This window comes from Stenella coeruleoalba, assembly GCF_951394435.1.
Source record: "Stenella coeruleoalba genome assembly, contig: scaffold_165, whole genome shotgun sequence".
NCBI lineage: Eukaryota > Metazoa > Chordata > Mammalia > Artiodactyla > Delphinidae > Stenella > Stenella coeruleoalba.
The window spans coordinates 483,252-499,126 of NW_027646037.1; the positions used below are offsets into that span (position 1 = coordinate 483,252).

Consider the following 15,875-nt stretch of genomic DNA (forward strand, 5'->3'; position numbering starts at 1 on the left):
GGTGCTGCATAAAACCAAAGATTGAAATGAGCACAGATAAAGTTCCTTAAGCCAAATATGGAATAGACAAGAGCTACTCCTTGCTCAACGAAATGGACACAACACCCCATATTAAACACCTAAGAATGTACCTGACTAGTAAGTATCTTAAAACCTATGGATTGCTATGTCTCCGAAAGAGAATCAAGCATGTGTACAGGGGCATAAACGCAGCAGTGATAGGATTGGAGAGGTTCGGTGAGCAAATGAAGACCCTTTGAAGTCATATTGCATGGTACCCATTCCACGGGTTTCAACTACCCAGGTTTAAGGTATTCTTCCTTCAGCTAAAACATGCATGTGGAACCTAGAGTATGATCAACCATGTGATCGGGAGACGTGTTCAAATATGTCTCAGTTTTCCTCCCCTGGTACTCGGGTGCAACATTCCAGACGCTTTACTAACACTCTCCCCACTTGGAGAGTCAGTCCCTTTAACCTCCTGTTTGGCCCAGTTTGCAATTTCTGCGGAAGATGAACAGGAATAGCGAGAACCAATGAGAGGCTAGCTGGAGGTGTCTGGACGGGCAAATTTAACTCTCATTTCCCACCAGGAAGAGGAATTAACCAAAGGCTCAGCATGCCGGGCCGGAACCAGATTAGGGCCTGAAGCCATCCTGCGGTGTTGCGGCCAGGTCACAAGAAAGCGAGTTGAAGAAAGGAGCTCAGGGGCACTGTAATTCACAAACCTGCAGAGTTATAAATGACAGCTATCGTCCAAAAATAGACTGAAGTAAGGCTGCCAAGAGGACTTGAAAGCGGGGCAGAATTGCAGGAAACCGATTTCAGGAGGTAGACTGGAATTGCATTGAAAGCATAGGAAAAGAGGCAGAACGTCCACAATGATGCACTTGGCCAAAAAGGGCGTATGCGTTTTTTCCTGAATATATTCAGGAAAAAACGCATACGCCCTTTTTGGCCAACCAAGCAAGCTTGCAAAGGAAATCTGCACTACAAGAAGTCTCACTTCCCCCCGGTCAAAAGGGCCATCTGAAAAAAGTGTAAAATCCAGAAAGGCAGGACAGGCCATGGAGAACTGGGAGCCTTGTTATGCTGATGGGCGGGATGTAAATTGCCAACAGACACTCGGGAGAAGTGTATGGTGTTTCCTGAAACATCTAAAAAACAAAGCAACAGAGCCTAGGGCACTGCCACTTATGGTCCTATAGCTTAGGGAAATTAAAATCAAAGAGACACAGCCACCCCAAAGTTTGGGACGCCTCTGTTTACAAGAACCTCGTTTACAGTACAAGTTCAACATCGCAGAAAGTGAAAAATGGATAAAGAAGTTGTGGTATTTACTTACAAAGCAATATCACTCAGCAATGAAATCTGTGTCATCAGGCCCTTAGCATCACAATGAGTGGATTCAGGTATGATGATTCTAACTGAAATAAGTCACACAGAAAAAGAGACATCATAAGATATCAGTAATACACGGAATGTAAACTTGGCTACACAGGAACTGAATTACAGAACAGAACAGGGTCTCAAATTTAGAAAACCAACTTATGCTTGCTTAAGGGTAAAGGTGAGTTGGGGTGCTGCATAAAACCAGAGATTGAAATGAGCACAGATAAAGTTCCTTAAGTCAAATATGGAATAGACAAGAGCTACTCCTTGCTCAACGAAATGGACTCAACACCGCATATTAAACGCCTAAGAATGTACCTGACTAGTAAGTATCGTAAAACCTATGGATTGCTATGTCTCCAAAAGAGAATCAAGCATGTGTACAGGGGCATAAACGCAGCAGTGATAGGATTGGAGAGGTTCGGTGAGCAAATGAAGACCCTTTGAAGTCATATTGCATGGTACCCATTCCACGGGTCTCAACTCTCCAGGTTTAAGGTATTCTTCCTTCAGCTAAAACATGCATGTGGAACCCAAGTATGATCAACCATGTGAACGGGAGACGTGTTCAAATATGTCTCAGTTTTCCTCCCCTGGTACTCGGGTGCAACATTCCAGACGCTTTACTAACACTCTCCCCACTTGGAGAGTCAGCGCCTTTAACCTCCTGTTTGGCCCAGTTTGCAATTTCTGCGGAAGATGAACAGGAATAGCGAGAACCAATGAGAGGCTAGCTGGAGGTGTCTGGACGGGCAAATTTAACTCTCATTTCCCACCAGGAAGAGGAAATAACCAAAGGCTCAGCGTGCCGTACCGGAACCAGATTAGGGCTTGAAGCCATCCTGTGGTGTTGCGCCCAGCTCAAAAGAAAGCGAGTTGAAGAAAGGAGCTCAGGGGCACTGTAATTAACAAACCTGCAGAGTTATAAATGACAGCTATCGTCCAAAAATAGACTGAAGTAAGGCTGCCAAGAGGACTTGAAAGCGGGGCAGAATTGCAGGAAACCGATTTCAGGAGTTGACTGGAATTGCATTGAAAGCATAGGAAATGAGGCAGAACGTCCACAATGATGCACTTGGCCAAAAAGGGCGTATGCGTTTTTTCCTGAATATATTCAGGAAAAAACGCATACGCCCTTTTTGGCCAACCAAGCAAGCTTGCAAAGGAAATCTGCACTACAATGAAGTCTCACTTCCCCCCGGTCAAAAGGGCCATCTGAAAAAAGTGTAAAATCCAGAAAGGCAGGACAGGCCATGGAGAACTGGGAGCCTTGTTATGCTGATGGGCGGGATGTAAATTGCCAACAACCACTCGGGAGAAGTGTATGGTGTTTCCTGAAACATCTAAAAAACAAAGCAACAGAACCTAGGGCACTTCCACTTATGGTCCTATAGCTTAGGGAAATTAAAATCAAAAAGACACAGCCACCCCAAAGTTTGGAACGGCTCTGTTTACAAGAACCTCGTTTACAGTACAAGTTCAACATCGCAGAAAGTGAAAAATGGATAAAGAAGTTGTGGTATTTACTTACAAAGCAATATCACTCAGCAATGAAATCTGTGTCATCAGGCCCTTAGCAGCACAATGAGTGGATTCAGGTATGATGATTCTAACTGAAATAAGTCACACAGAAAAAGAAACATCATAAGATATCAGTACTACACGGAATGTAAACTTGGCTACACAGGAACTGAATTACAGAACAGAACAAGGTCTCAAATTTAGAAAACCAACTTATTCTTGCTTAAGGGTAAAGGTGAGTTGGGGTGCTGCATAAAACCAAAGATTGAAATGAGCACAGATAAAGTTCCTTAAGCCAAATATGGAATAGACAAGAGCTACTCCTTGCTCAACGAAATGGACTCAACACCCCATATTAAACGCCTAAGAATGTACCTGACTAGTAAGTATCTTAAAACCTATGGATTGCTATGTCTCCGAAAGAGAATCAAGCATGTGTACAGGGGCATAAACGCAGCAGTGATAGGATTGGAGAGGTTCGGTGAGCAAATGAAGACCCTTTGAAGTCATATTGCATGGTACCCATTCCACGGGTTTCAACTACCCAGGTTTAAGGTATTCTTCCTTCAGCTAAAACATGCATGTGGAACCTAGAGTATGATCAACCATGTGATCGGGAGACGTGTTCAAATATGTCTCAGTTTTCCTCCCCTGGTACTCGGGTGCAACATTCCAGACGCTTTACTAACACTCTCCCCACTTGGAGAGTCAGTCCCTTTAACCTCCTGTTTGGCCCAGTTTGCAATTTCTGCGGAAGATGAACAGGAATAGCGAGAACCAATGAGAGGCTAGCTGGAGGTGTCTGGACGGGCAAATTTAACTCTCATTTCCCACCAGGAAGAGGAATTAACCAAAGGCTCAGCATGCCGGGCCGGAACCAGATTAGGGCCTGAAGCCATCCTGCGGTGTTGCGGCCAGGTCACAAGAAAGCGAGTTGAAGAAAGGAGCTCAGGGGCACTGTAATTCACAAACCTGCAGAGTTATAAATGACAGCTATCGTCCAAAAATAGACTGAAGTAAGGCTGCCAAGAGGACTTGAAAGCGGGGCAGAATTGCAGGAAACCGATTTCAGGAGGTAGACTGGAATTGCATTGAAAGCATAGGAAAAGAGGCAGAACGTCCACAATGATGCACTTGGCCAAAAAGGGCGTATGCGTTTTTTCCTGAATATATTCAGGAAAAAACGCATACGCCCTTTTTGGCCAACCAAGCAAGCTTGCAAAGGAAATCTGCACTACAATGAAGTCTCACTTCCCCCCGGTCAAAAGGGCCATCTGAAAAAAGGGTAAAATCCAGAAAGGCAGGACAGGCCATGGAGAACTGGGAGCCTTGTTATGCTGATGGGTGGGATGTAAATTGCCAACAGACACTTGGGAGAAGTGTATGGTGTTTCCTGAAACATCTAAAAAACAAAGCAACAGAGCCTAGGGCACTGCCACTTATGGTCCTATAGCTTAGGGAAATTAAAATCAAAGAGACACAGCCACCCCAAAGTTTGGGACGCCTCTGTTTACAAGAACCTCGTTTACAGTACAAGTTCAACATCGCAGAAAGTGAAAAATGGATAAAGAAGTTGTGGTATTTACTTACAAAGCAATATCACTCAGCAATGAAATCTGTGTCATCAGGCCCTTAGCATCACAATGAGTGGATTCAGGTATGATGATTCTAACTGAAATAAGTCACACAGAAAAAGAAACATCATAAGATATCAGTACTACACGGAATGTAAACTTGGCTACACAGGAACTGAATTACAGAACAGAACAGGGTCTCAAATTTAGAAAACCAACTTATGCTTGTTTAAGGGTAAAGGTGAGTTGGGGTGCTGCATAAAACCAGAGATTGAAATGAGCACAGATAAAGTTCCTTAAGTCAAATATGGAATAGACAAGAGCTACTCCTTGCTCAACGAAATGGACTCAACACCGCATATTAAACGCCTAAGAATGTACCTGACTAGTAAGTATCGTAAAACCTATGGATTGCTATGTCTCCAAAAGAGAATCAAGCATGTGTACAGGGGCATAAACGCAGCAGTGATAGGATTGGAGAGGTTCGGTGAGCAAATGAAGACCCTTTGAAGTCATATTGCATGGTACCCATTCCACGGGTCTCAACTCTCCAGGTTTAAGGTATTCTTCCTTCAGCTAAAACATGCATGTGGAACCCAAGTATGATCAACCATGTGAACGGGAGACGTGTTCAAATATGTCTCAGTTTTCCTCCCCTGGTACTCGGGTGCAACATTCCAGACGCTTTACTAACACTCTCCCCACTTGGAGAGTCAGCGCCTTTAACCTCCTGTTTGGCCCAGTTTGCAATTTCTGCGGAAGATGAACAGGAATAGCGAGAACCAATGAGAGGCTAGCTGGAGGTGTCTGGACGGGCAAATTTAACTCTCATTTCCCACCAGGAAGAGGAAATAACCAAAGGCTCAGCGTGCCGTACCGGAACAAGATTAGGGCTTGAAGCCATCCTGTGGTGTTGCGCCCAGCTCAAAAGAAAGCGAGTTGAAGAAAGGAGCTCAGGGGCACTGTAATTCACAAACCTGCAGAGTTATAAATGACAGCTATCGTCCAAAAATAGACTGAAGTAAGGCTGCAAAGAGGACTTGAAAGCGGGGCAGAATTGCAGGAAACCGATTTCAGGAGGTAGACTGGAATTGCATTGAAAGCATAGGAAAAGAGGCAGAACGTCCACAATGATGCACTTGGCCAAAAAGGGCGTATGCGTTTTTTCCTGAATATATTCAGGAAAAAACGCATACGCCCTTTTTGGCCAACCAAGCAAGCTTGCAAAGGAAATCTGCACTACAATGAAGTCTCACTTCCCCCTGGTCAAAAGGGCCATCTGAAAAAAGTGTAAAATCCAGAAAGGCAGGACAGGCCATGGAGAACTGGGAGCCTTGTTATGCTGATGGGCGGGATGTAAATTGCCAACAGACACTCGGGAGAAGTGTATGGTGTTTCCTGAAACATCTAAAAAACAAAGCAACAGAGCCTAGGGCACTGCCACTTATGGTCCTATAGCTTAGGGAAATTAAAATCAAAGAGACACAGCCACCCCAAAGTTTGGGACGCCTCTGTTTACAAGAACCTCGTTTACAGTACAAGTTCAACATCGCAGAAAGTGAAAAATGGATAAAGAAGTTGTGGTATTTACTTACAAAGCAATATCACTCAGCAATGAAATCTGTGTCATCAGGCCCTTAGCAGCACAATGAGTGGATTCAGGTATGATGATTCTAACTGAAATAAGTCACACAGAAAAAGAAACATCATAAGATATCAGTAATACACGGAATGTAAACTTGGCTACACAGGAACAGAATTACAGAACAGAACAGTGTCTCAAATTTAGAAAACCAACTTATGCATGCTTAAGGGTAAAGGTGAGTTGGGGTGCTGCATAAAACCAGAGATTGAAATGAGCACAGATAAAGTTCCTTAAGCCAAATATGGAATAGACAAGAGCTACTCCTTGCTCAACGAAATGGACTCAACACCCCATATTAAACGCCTAAGAATGTACCTGACTAGTAAGTATCTTAAAACCTATGGATTGCTATGTCTCCGAAAGAGAATCAAGCATGTGTACAGGGGCATAAACGCAGCAGTGATAGGATTGGAGAGGTTCGGTGAGCAAATGAAGACCCTTTGAAGTCATATTGCATGGTACCCATTCCACGGGTTTCAATACCCAGGTTTAAGGTATTTTTCCTTCAGCTAAAACATGCATGTGGAACCTAGAGTATGATCAACCATGTGATCAGGAGACGTGTTCAAATATGTCTCAGTTTTCCTCCCCTGGTACTCGGGTGCAACATTCCAGACGCTTTACTAACACTCTCCCCACTTGGAGAGTCAGTCCCTTTAACCTCCTGTTTGGCCCAGTTTGCAATTTCTGCGGAAGATGAACAGGAATAGTGAGAACCAATGAGAGGCTAGCTGGAGGTGTCTGGACGGGCAAATTTAACTCTCATTTCCCACCAGGAAGAGGAAATAACCAAAGGCTCAGCGTGCCGTACCGGAACCAGATTAGGGCCTGAAGCCATCCTGCGGTGTTGCGGCCAGGTCACAAGAAAGCGAGTTGAAGAAAGGAGCTCAGGGGCACTGTAATTCGCAAACCTGCAGAGTTATAAATGACAGCTATCGTCCAAAAATAGACTGAAGTAAGGCTGCCAAGAGGACTTGAAAGCGGGGCAGAATTGCAGGAAACCGATTTCAGGAGGTAGACTGGAATTGCATTGAAAGCATAGGAAAAGAGGCAGAACGTCCACAATGATGCACTTGGCCAAAAAGGGCGTATGCGTTTTTTCCTGAATATATTCAGGAAAAAACGCATACGCCCTTTTTGGCCAACCAAGCAAGCTTGCAAAGGAAATCTGCACTACAATGAAGTCTCACTTCCCCCCGGTCAAAAGGGCCATCTGAAAAAAGTGTAAAATCCAGAAAGGCAGGACAGGCCATGGAGAACTGGGAGCCTTGTTATGCTGATGGGCGGGATGTAAATTGCCAACAACCACTCGGGAGAAGTGTATGGTGTTTCCTGAAACATCTAAAAAACAAAGCAACAGAACCTAGGGCACTTCCACTTATGGTCCTATAGCTTAGGGAAATTAAAATCAAAAACACACAGCCACCCCAAAGTTTGGAACGGCTCTGTTTACAAGAACCTCGTTTACAGTACAAGTTCAACATCGCAGAAAGTGAAAAATGGATAAAGAAGTTGTGGTATTTACTTACAAAGCAATATCACTCAGCAATGAAATCTGTGTCATCAGGCCCTTAGCAGCACAATGAGTGGATTCAGGTATGATGATTCTAACTGAAGTAAGTCACACAGAAAAAGAAACATCATAAGATATCAGTAATACACGGAATGTAAACTTGGCTACACAGGAACTGAATTACAGAACAGAACAGGGTCTCAAATTTAGAAAACCAACTTATGCTTGCTTAAGGGTAAAGGTGAGTTGGGGTGCTGCATAAAACCAGAGATTGAAATGAGCACAGATAAAGTTCCTTAAGTCAAATATGGAATAGACAAGAGCTACTCCTTGCTCAAGGAAATGGACTCAACACCGCATATTAAACGCCTAAGAATGTACCTGACTAGTAAGTATCTTAAAACCTATGGATTGCTATGTCTCCGAAAGAGAATCAAGCATGTGTACAGGGGCATAAACGCAGCAGTGATAGGATTGGAGAGGTTCGGTGAGCAAATGAAGACCCTTTGAAGTCATATTGCATGGTACCCATTCCACGGGTTTCAACTACCCAGGTTTTAGGTATTCTTCCTTCAGCTAAAATATGCATGTGGAACCCAGAGTATGATCCACCATGTGATCGGGAGACGTGTTCAAATATGTTTCAGTTTTCCTCCTCTGTTACTCGGGTGCAACATTCCAGACGCTTTACTAACACTCTCCCCACTTGGAGAGTCAGCGCCTTTAACCTCCTGTTTGGCCCAGTTTGCAATTTCTGCGGAAGATGAACAGGAATAGCGAGAACCAATGAGAGGCTAGCTGGAGGTGTCTGGACGGGCAAATTTAACTCTCATTTCCCAACAGGAAGAGGAAATAACCAAAGGCTCAGCGTGCCGTACCGGAACCAGATTAGGGCCTGAAGCCATCCTGCGGTGTTGCGGCCAGCTCAAAAGAAAGCGAGTTGAAGGAAGGAGCTCAGGGGCACTGTAATTCACAAACCTGCAGAGTTATAAATGACAGCTATCGTCCAAAAATAGACTGAAGTAAGGCTGCCAAGAGGACTTGAAAGCGGGGCAGAATTGCAGGAAACCGATTTCAGGAGGCAGACTGGAATTGCATTGAAAGCATAAGAAAAGAGGCAGAACGTCCACAATGATGCACTTGGCCAAAAAGGGCGTATGCGTTTTTTCCTGAATATATTCAGGAAAAAACGCATACGCCCTTTTTGGCCAACCAAGCAAGCTTGCAAAGGAAATCTGCACTACAATGAAGTCTCACTTCCCCCCGGTCAAAAGGGCCATCTGAAAAAAGTGTAAAATCCAGAAAGGCAGGACAGGCCATGGAGAACTGGGAGCCTTGTTATGCTGATGGGCGGGATGTAAATTGCCAACAACCACTCGGGAGAAGTGTATGGTGTTTCCTGAAACATCTAAAAAACAAAGCAACAGAACCTAGGGCACTTCCACTTATGGTCCTATAGCTTAGGGAAATTAAAATCAAAAAGACACAGCCACCCCAAAGTTTGGAACGGCTCTGTTTACAAGAACCTCGTTTACAGTACAAGTTCAACATCGCAGAAAGTGAAAAATGGATAAAGAAGTTGTGGTATTTACTTACAAAGCAATATCACTCAGCAATGAAATCTGTGTCATCAGGCCCTTAGCAGCACAATGAGTGGATTCAGGTATGATGATTCTAACTGAAGTAAGTCACACAGAAAAAGAAACATCATAAGATATCAGTAATACACGGAATGTAAACTTGGCTACACAGGTACTGAATTACAGAACAGAACAGGGTCTCAAATTTAGAAAACCAACTTATGCTTGCTTAAGGGTAAAGGTGAGTTGGGGTGCTGCATAAAACCAGAGATTGAAATGAGCACAGATAAAGTTCCTTAAGTCAAATATGGAATAGACAAGAGCTACTCCTTGCTCAACGAAATGGACTCAACACCGCATATTAAACGCCTAAGAATGTACCTGACTAGTAAGTATCTTAAAACCTATGGATTGCTATGTCTCCGAAAGAGAATCAAGCATGTGTACAGGGGCATAAACGCAGCAGTGATAGGATTGGAGAGGTTCGGTGAGCAAATGAAGACCCTTTGAAGTCATATTGCATGGTACCCATTCCACGGGTCTCAACTCTCCAGGTTTAAGGTATTCTTCCTTCAGCTAAAACATGCATGTGGAACCCAAGTATGATCAACCATGTGAACGGGAGACGTGTTCAAATATGTCTCAGTTTTCCTCCCCTGGTACTCGGGTGCAACATTCCAGACGCTTTACTAACACTCTCCCCACTTGGAGAGTCAGCGCCTTTAACCTCCTGTTTGGCCCAGTTTGCAATTTCTGCGGAGGATGAACAGGAATAGCGAGAACCAATGAGAGGTTAGCTGGAGGTGTCTGGACGGGCAAATTTAACTCTCATTTCCCAACAGGAAGAGGAAATAACCAAAGGCTCAGCGTGTCGTACCGGAACAAGATTAGGGCCTGAAGCCATCCTGCTGTGTTGCGGCCAGCTCAAAAGAAAGCGAGTTGAAGAAAGGAGCTCAGGGGCACTGTAATTCACAAACCTGCAGAGTTATAAATGACAGCTATCGTCCAAAAATATACTGAAGTAAGGCTGCCAAGAGGACTTGAAAGCGGGGCAGAATTGCAGGAAACCGATTTCAGGAGGTAGACTGGAATTGCATTGAAAGCATAGGAAAAGAGGCAGAACGTCCACAATGATGCACTTGGCCAAAAAGGGCGTATGCGTTTTTTCCTGAATATATTCAGGAAAAAACGCATACGCCCTTTTTGGCCAACCAAGCAAGCTTGCAAAGGAAATCTGCACTACAATGAAGTCTCACTTCCCCCCGGTCAAAAGGGCCATCTGAAAAAAGTGTAAAATCCAGAAAGGCAGGACAGGCCATGGAGAACTGGGAGCCTTGTTATGCTGATGGGCGGGATGTAAATTGCCAACAACCACTCGGGAGAAGTGTATGGTGTTTCCTGAAACATCTGAAAAACAAAGCAACAGAGCCTAGGGCACTTCCACTTATGGTCCTATAGCTTAGGGAAATTAAAATCAAAAAGACACAGCCACCCCAAAGTTTGGGACACCTCCGTTTACAAGAACCTCGTTTACCGTACAAGTTCAATATCACAGAAAGTGAAAAATGGATAAAGAACTTGTGGTACTAACGTACAATGCAGTATCACTCAGCAATGAAATCTATGTCATCAGGCCCGTAGCAGCATAATGAGTGGATTCAGGTACGATGATTCTAACTGAAATAAGTCACACAGAAAAAGAAACATCATAAGATATCACTAATTCACGGAATGTAAACTTGGCTACACAGGAACTGCATTCCAAAACAGAACAGCGTCTCAAATTTAGAAAACCAACTTATGCTTGCCTAAGGGGAAAGGTGAGTTGGGGTGCTGCATAAAACCAGAGATTGAAATGAGCACAGATAAAGTTCCTTAAGCCAAATATGGAATAGACAAGAGCTACTCCTTGCTCAACGAAATGGACTCAACACCCCATATTAAACGCCTAAGAATGTTCCTGACTAGTAAGTATCTTAAAACCTATGGATTGCTATGTCTCCGAAAGAGAATCAAGCATGTGTACAGGGGCATAAACGCAGCAGTGATAGGATTGGAGAGGTTCGGTGAGCAAATGAAGACCCTTTGAAGTCATATTGCATGGTACCCATTTCACGGGTCTCAACTACCCAGGTTTAAGGTATTCTTCCTTCAGTTAAAACATGCATGTGGAACCCAGAGTATGATCAACCATGTGAACGGGAGACGTGTTGAAATATGTCTCAGTTTTCCTCCCCTGGTACTCGGGTGCAACATTCCAGACGCTTTACTAACAGTCTCCCGACTTGGAGAGTCAGTCCCTTTAACCTCCTGTTTGGCCCAGTTTGCAATTTCTGCGGAAGATGTACAGGAATAGCGAGAACCAATGAGAGACTAGCTGGAGGTGTCTGGACGGGCAAATTTAACTCTCATTTCCCACCAGGAAGAGGAATTAACCAAAGACTCAGCATGCCGGGCCGGAACCAGATTAGGGCCTGAAGCCATCCTGCGGTGTTGCGGCCAGGTCACAAGAAAGCGAGTTGAAGAAAGGAGCTCAGGGGCACTGTAATTCACAAACCTGCAGAGTTATAAATGACAGCTATCGTCCAAAAATAGACTAAAGTAAGGCTGCCAAGAGGACTTGAAAGCGGGGCAGAATTGCAGGAAACCGATTTCAGGAGGTAGACTGGAATTGCATTGAAAGCATAGGAAAAGAGGCAGAACGTCCACAATGATGCACTTGGCCAAAAAGGGCGTATGCGTTTTTTCCTGAATATATTCAGGAAAAAACGCATACGCCCTTTTTGGCCAACCAAACAAGCTTGCAAAGGAAATCTGCACTACAATGAAGTCTCACTTCCCCCCGGTCAAAAGGGCCATCTGAAAAAAGTGTAAAATCCAGAAAGGCAACAGGCCATTGAGAACTGGGAGCCTTGTTATGCAGATGGGTGGGATGTAAATTGCCAACAGACACTCGGGAGAAGTGTATGGTGTTTCCTGAAACATCTAAAAAACAAAGCAACAGAGCCTAGGGCACTTCCACTTATGGTCCTATAGCTTAGGGAAATTAAAATCAAAAAGACACAGCCACCCCAAAGTTTGGGACGCCTCCGTTTACAAGAACCTCGTTTACCGTACAAGTTCAATATCACAGAAAGTGAAAAATGGATAAAGAACTTGTGGTACTTACGTACAATGCAGTATCACTCAGCAATGAAATCTATGTCATCAGGCCCGTAGCAGCATAATGAGTGGATTCAGGTACGATGATTCTAACTGAAATAAGTCACACAGAAAAAGAAACATCATAAGATATCACTAATACACGGAATGTAAACTTGGCTACACAGGAACTGCATTCCAAAACAGAACAGGGTCTCAAATTTAGAAAAACAACTTATGCTTGCTTAAGGGGAAAGGTGAGTTGGGGTGCTGCATAAAACCAGAGATTGAAATGAGCACAGATAAAGTTCTTTAAGTCAAATATTGAATAGACAAGAGCTACTCCTTGCTCAACGAAATGGACTCAAAACCGCATATTAAACGCCTAAGAATGTATCTGACTAGTAAGTATCTTAAAACCTATGGATTGCTATGTCTCCGAAAGAGAATCAAGCATGTGTACAGGGGCATAAACGCAGCACTGATAGGATTGGAGAGGTTCGGTGAGCAAATGAAGACCCTTTGAAGTCATATTGCATGGTACCCATTCCACGGGTTTCAACTACCCAGGTTTAAGGTATTCTTCCTTCAGCTAAAACATGCATGTGGAACCCAAGTATGATCAACCATGTGATCGGGAGACGTGTTCAAATATGTCTCAGTTTTCGTACCCTGGTACTCGGGTGCAACATTCCAGACGCTTTACTAACACTCTCCCCACTTGGAGAGTCAGTCCCTTTAACCTCCTGTTTGGCCCAGTTTGCAATTTCTGCGGAAGATGAACAGGAATAGCGAGAACCAATGAGAGGCTAGCTGGAGGTGTCTGGACGGGCAAATTTAACTCTCATTTCCCACCAGGAAGAGGAATTAACCAAAGGCTCAGCATGCCGGGCCGGAACCAGATTAGGGCCTGAAGCCATCCTGCGGTGTTGCGGCCAGGTCACAAGAAAGCGAGTTGAAGAAAGGAGCTCAGGGGCACTGTAATTCACAAACCTGCAGAGTTATAAATGACAGCTATCGTCCAAAAATAGACTGAAGTAAGGCTGCCAAGAGGACTTGAAAGCGGGGCAGAATTGCAGGAAACCGATTTCAGGAGGTAGACTGGAATTGCATTGAAAGCATAGGAAAAGAGGCAGAACGTCCACAATGATGCACTTGGCCAAAAAGGGCGTATACGTTTTTTCCTGAATATATTCAGGAAAAAACGCATACGCCCTTTTTGGCCAACCAAGCAAGCTTGCAAAGGAAATCTGCACTACAATGAAGTCTCACTTCCCCCCGGTCAAAAGGGCCATCTGAAAAAAGTGTAAAATCCAGAAAGGCAGGACAGGCCATGGAGAACTGGGAGCCTTGTTATGCTGATGGGCGGGATGTAAATTGCCAACAACCACTCGGGAGAAGTGTATGGTGTTTCCTGAAACATCTAAAATACAAAGCAACAGAACCTAGGGCACTTCCACTTATGGTCCTATAGCTTAGGGAAATTAAAATCAAAAAGACACAGCCACCCCAAAGTTTGGAACGGCTCTGTTTACAAGAACATCGTTTACAGTACAAGTTCAACATCGCAGAAAGTGAAAAATGGATAAAGAAGTTGTGGTATTTACTTACAAAGCAATATCACTCAGCAATGAAATCTGTGTCATCAGGCCCTTAGCAGCACAATGAGTGGATTCAGGTATGATGATTCTAACTGAAATAAGTCACACAGAAAAAGAAACATCATAAGATATCAGTAATACACGGAATGTAAACTTGGCTACACAGGAACTGAATTACAGAACAGAACAGGGTCTCAAATTTAGAAAACCAACTTATTCTTGCTTAAGGGTAAAGGTGAGTTGGGGTGCTGCATAAAACCAGAGATTGAAATGAGCACAGATAAAGTTCCTTAAGCCAAATATGGAATAGACAAGAGCTACTCCTTGCTCAACGAAATGGACTCAACACCCCATATTAAACGCCTAAGAATGTACATGACTAGTAAGTATCTTAAAACCTATGGATTGCTATGTCTCCGAAAGAGAATCAAGCATGTGTACAGGGGCATAAACGCAGCAGTGATAGGATTGCAGAGGTTCGGTGAGCAAATGAAGACCCTTTGAAGTCATATTGCATGGTACCCATTCCACGGGTTTCAACTACCCAGGTTTAAGGTATTCTTCCTTCAGCTAAAACATGCATGTGGAACCTAGAGTATGATCAACCATGTGATCGGGAGACGTGTTCAAATATGTCTCAGTTTTCCTCCCCTGGTACTTGGGTGCAACATTCCAGACGCTTTACTAACACTCTCCCCACTTGGAGAGTCAGTCCCTTTAACGTCCTGTTTGGCCCAGTTTGCAATTTCTGCGGAAGATGAACAGGAATAGTGAGAACCAATGAGAGGCTAGCTGGAGGTGTCTGGACGGGCAAATTTAACTCTCATTTCCCACCAGGAAGAGGAATTAACCAAAGGCTCAGCATGCCGGGCCGGAACCAGATTAGGGCCTGAAGCCATCCTGCGGTGTTGCGGCCAGGTCACAAGAAAGCGAGTTGAAGAAAGGAGCTCAGGGGCACTGTAATTCACAAACCTGCAGAGTTATAAATGACAGCTATCGTCCAAAAATAGACTGAAGTAAGGCTGCCAAGAGGACTTGAAAGCGGGGCAGAATTGCAGGAAACCGATTTCAGGAGGTAGACTGGAATTGCATTGAAAGCATAGGAAAAGAGGCAGAACGTCCACAATGATGCACTTGGCCAAAAAGGGCATATACGTTTTTTCCTGAATATATTCAGGAAAAAACGCATACGCCCTTTTTGGCCAACCAAGCAAGCTTGCAAAGGAAATCTGCACTACAATGAAGTCTCACTTCCCCCCGGTCAAAAGGGCCATCTGAAAAAAGTGTAAAATCCAGAAAGGCAGGACAGGCCATGGAGAACTGGGAGCCTTGTTATGCTGATGGGCGGGATGTAAATTGCCAACAACCACTCGGGAGAAGTGTATGGTGTTTCCTGAAACATCTAAAAAACAAAGCAACAGAACCTAGGGCACTTCCACTTATGGTCCTATAGATTAGGGAAATTAAAATCAAAAAGACACAGCCACCCCAAAGTTTGGAACGGCTCTGTTTACAAGAACCTCGTTTACAGTACAAGTTCAACATCGCAGAAAGTGAAAAATGGATAAAGAAGTTGTGGTATTTACTTACAAAGCAATATCACTCAGCAATGAAATTTGTGTCATCAGGCCCTTAGCAGCACAATGAGTGGATTCAGGTATGATGATTCTAACTGAAATAAGTCACACAGAAAAAGAAACATCATAAGATATCAGTAATACACGGAATGTAAACTTGGCTACACAGGAACTGAATTACAGAACAGAACAGGGTCTCAAATTTAGAAAACCAACTTATTCTTGCTTAAGGGGAAAGGTGAGTTGGGGTGCTGCATAAAACCAGAGATTGAAATGAGCACAGATAAAGTTCCTTAAGCCAAATATGGAATAGACAAGAGCTACTCCTTGC

General features: G+C 43.9%; 1 long non-coding RNA gene across 1 annotated transcript in view; it reads right to left on the bottom strand.

Annotated features, from left to right (window-relative positions):
* Window positions 1-10,810: 10,810 nt before the first annotated feature.
* The window catches only part of LOC307181370, a 161,236-nt gene continuing 156,171 nt past the window's right edge, over window positions 10,811-15,875 (bottom strand). The window contains exon 3 of the long non-coding RNA XR_013826606.1: window positions 10,811-10,898. This is a non-coding gene — a long non-coding RNA (uncharacterized lncRNA). The remainder of the gene's footprint in view (window positions 10,899-15,875) is intronic.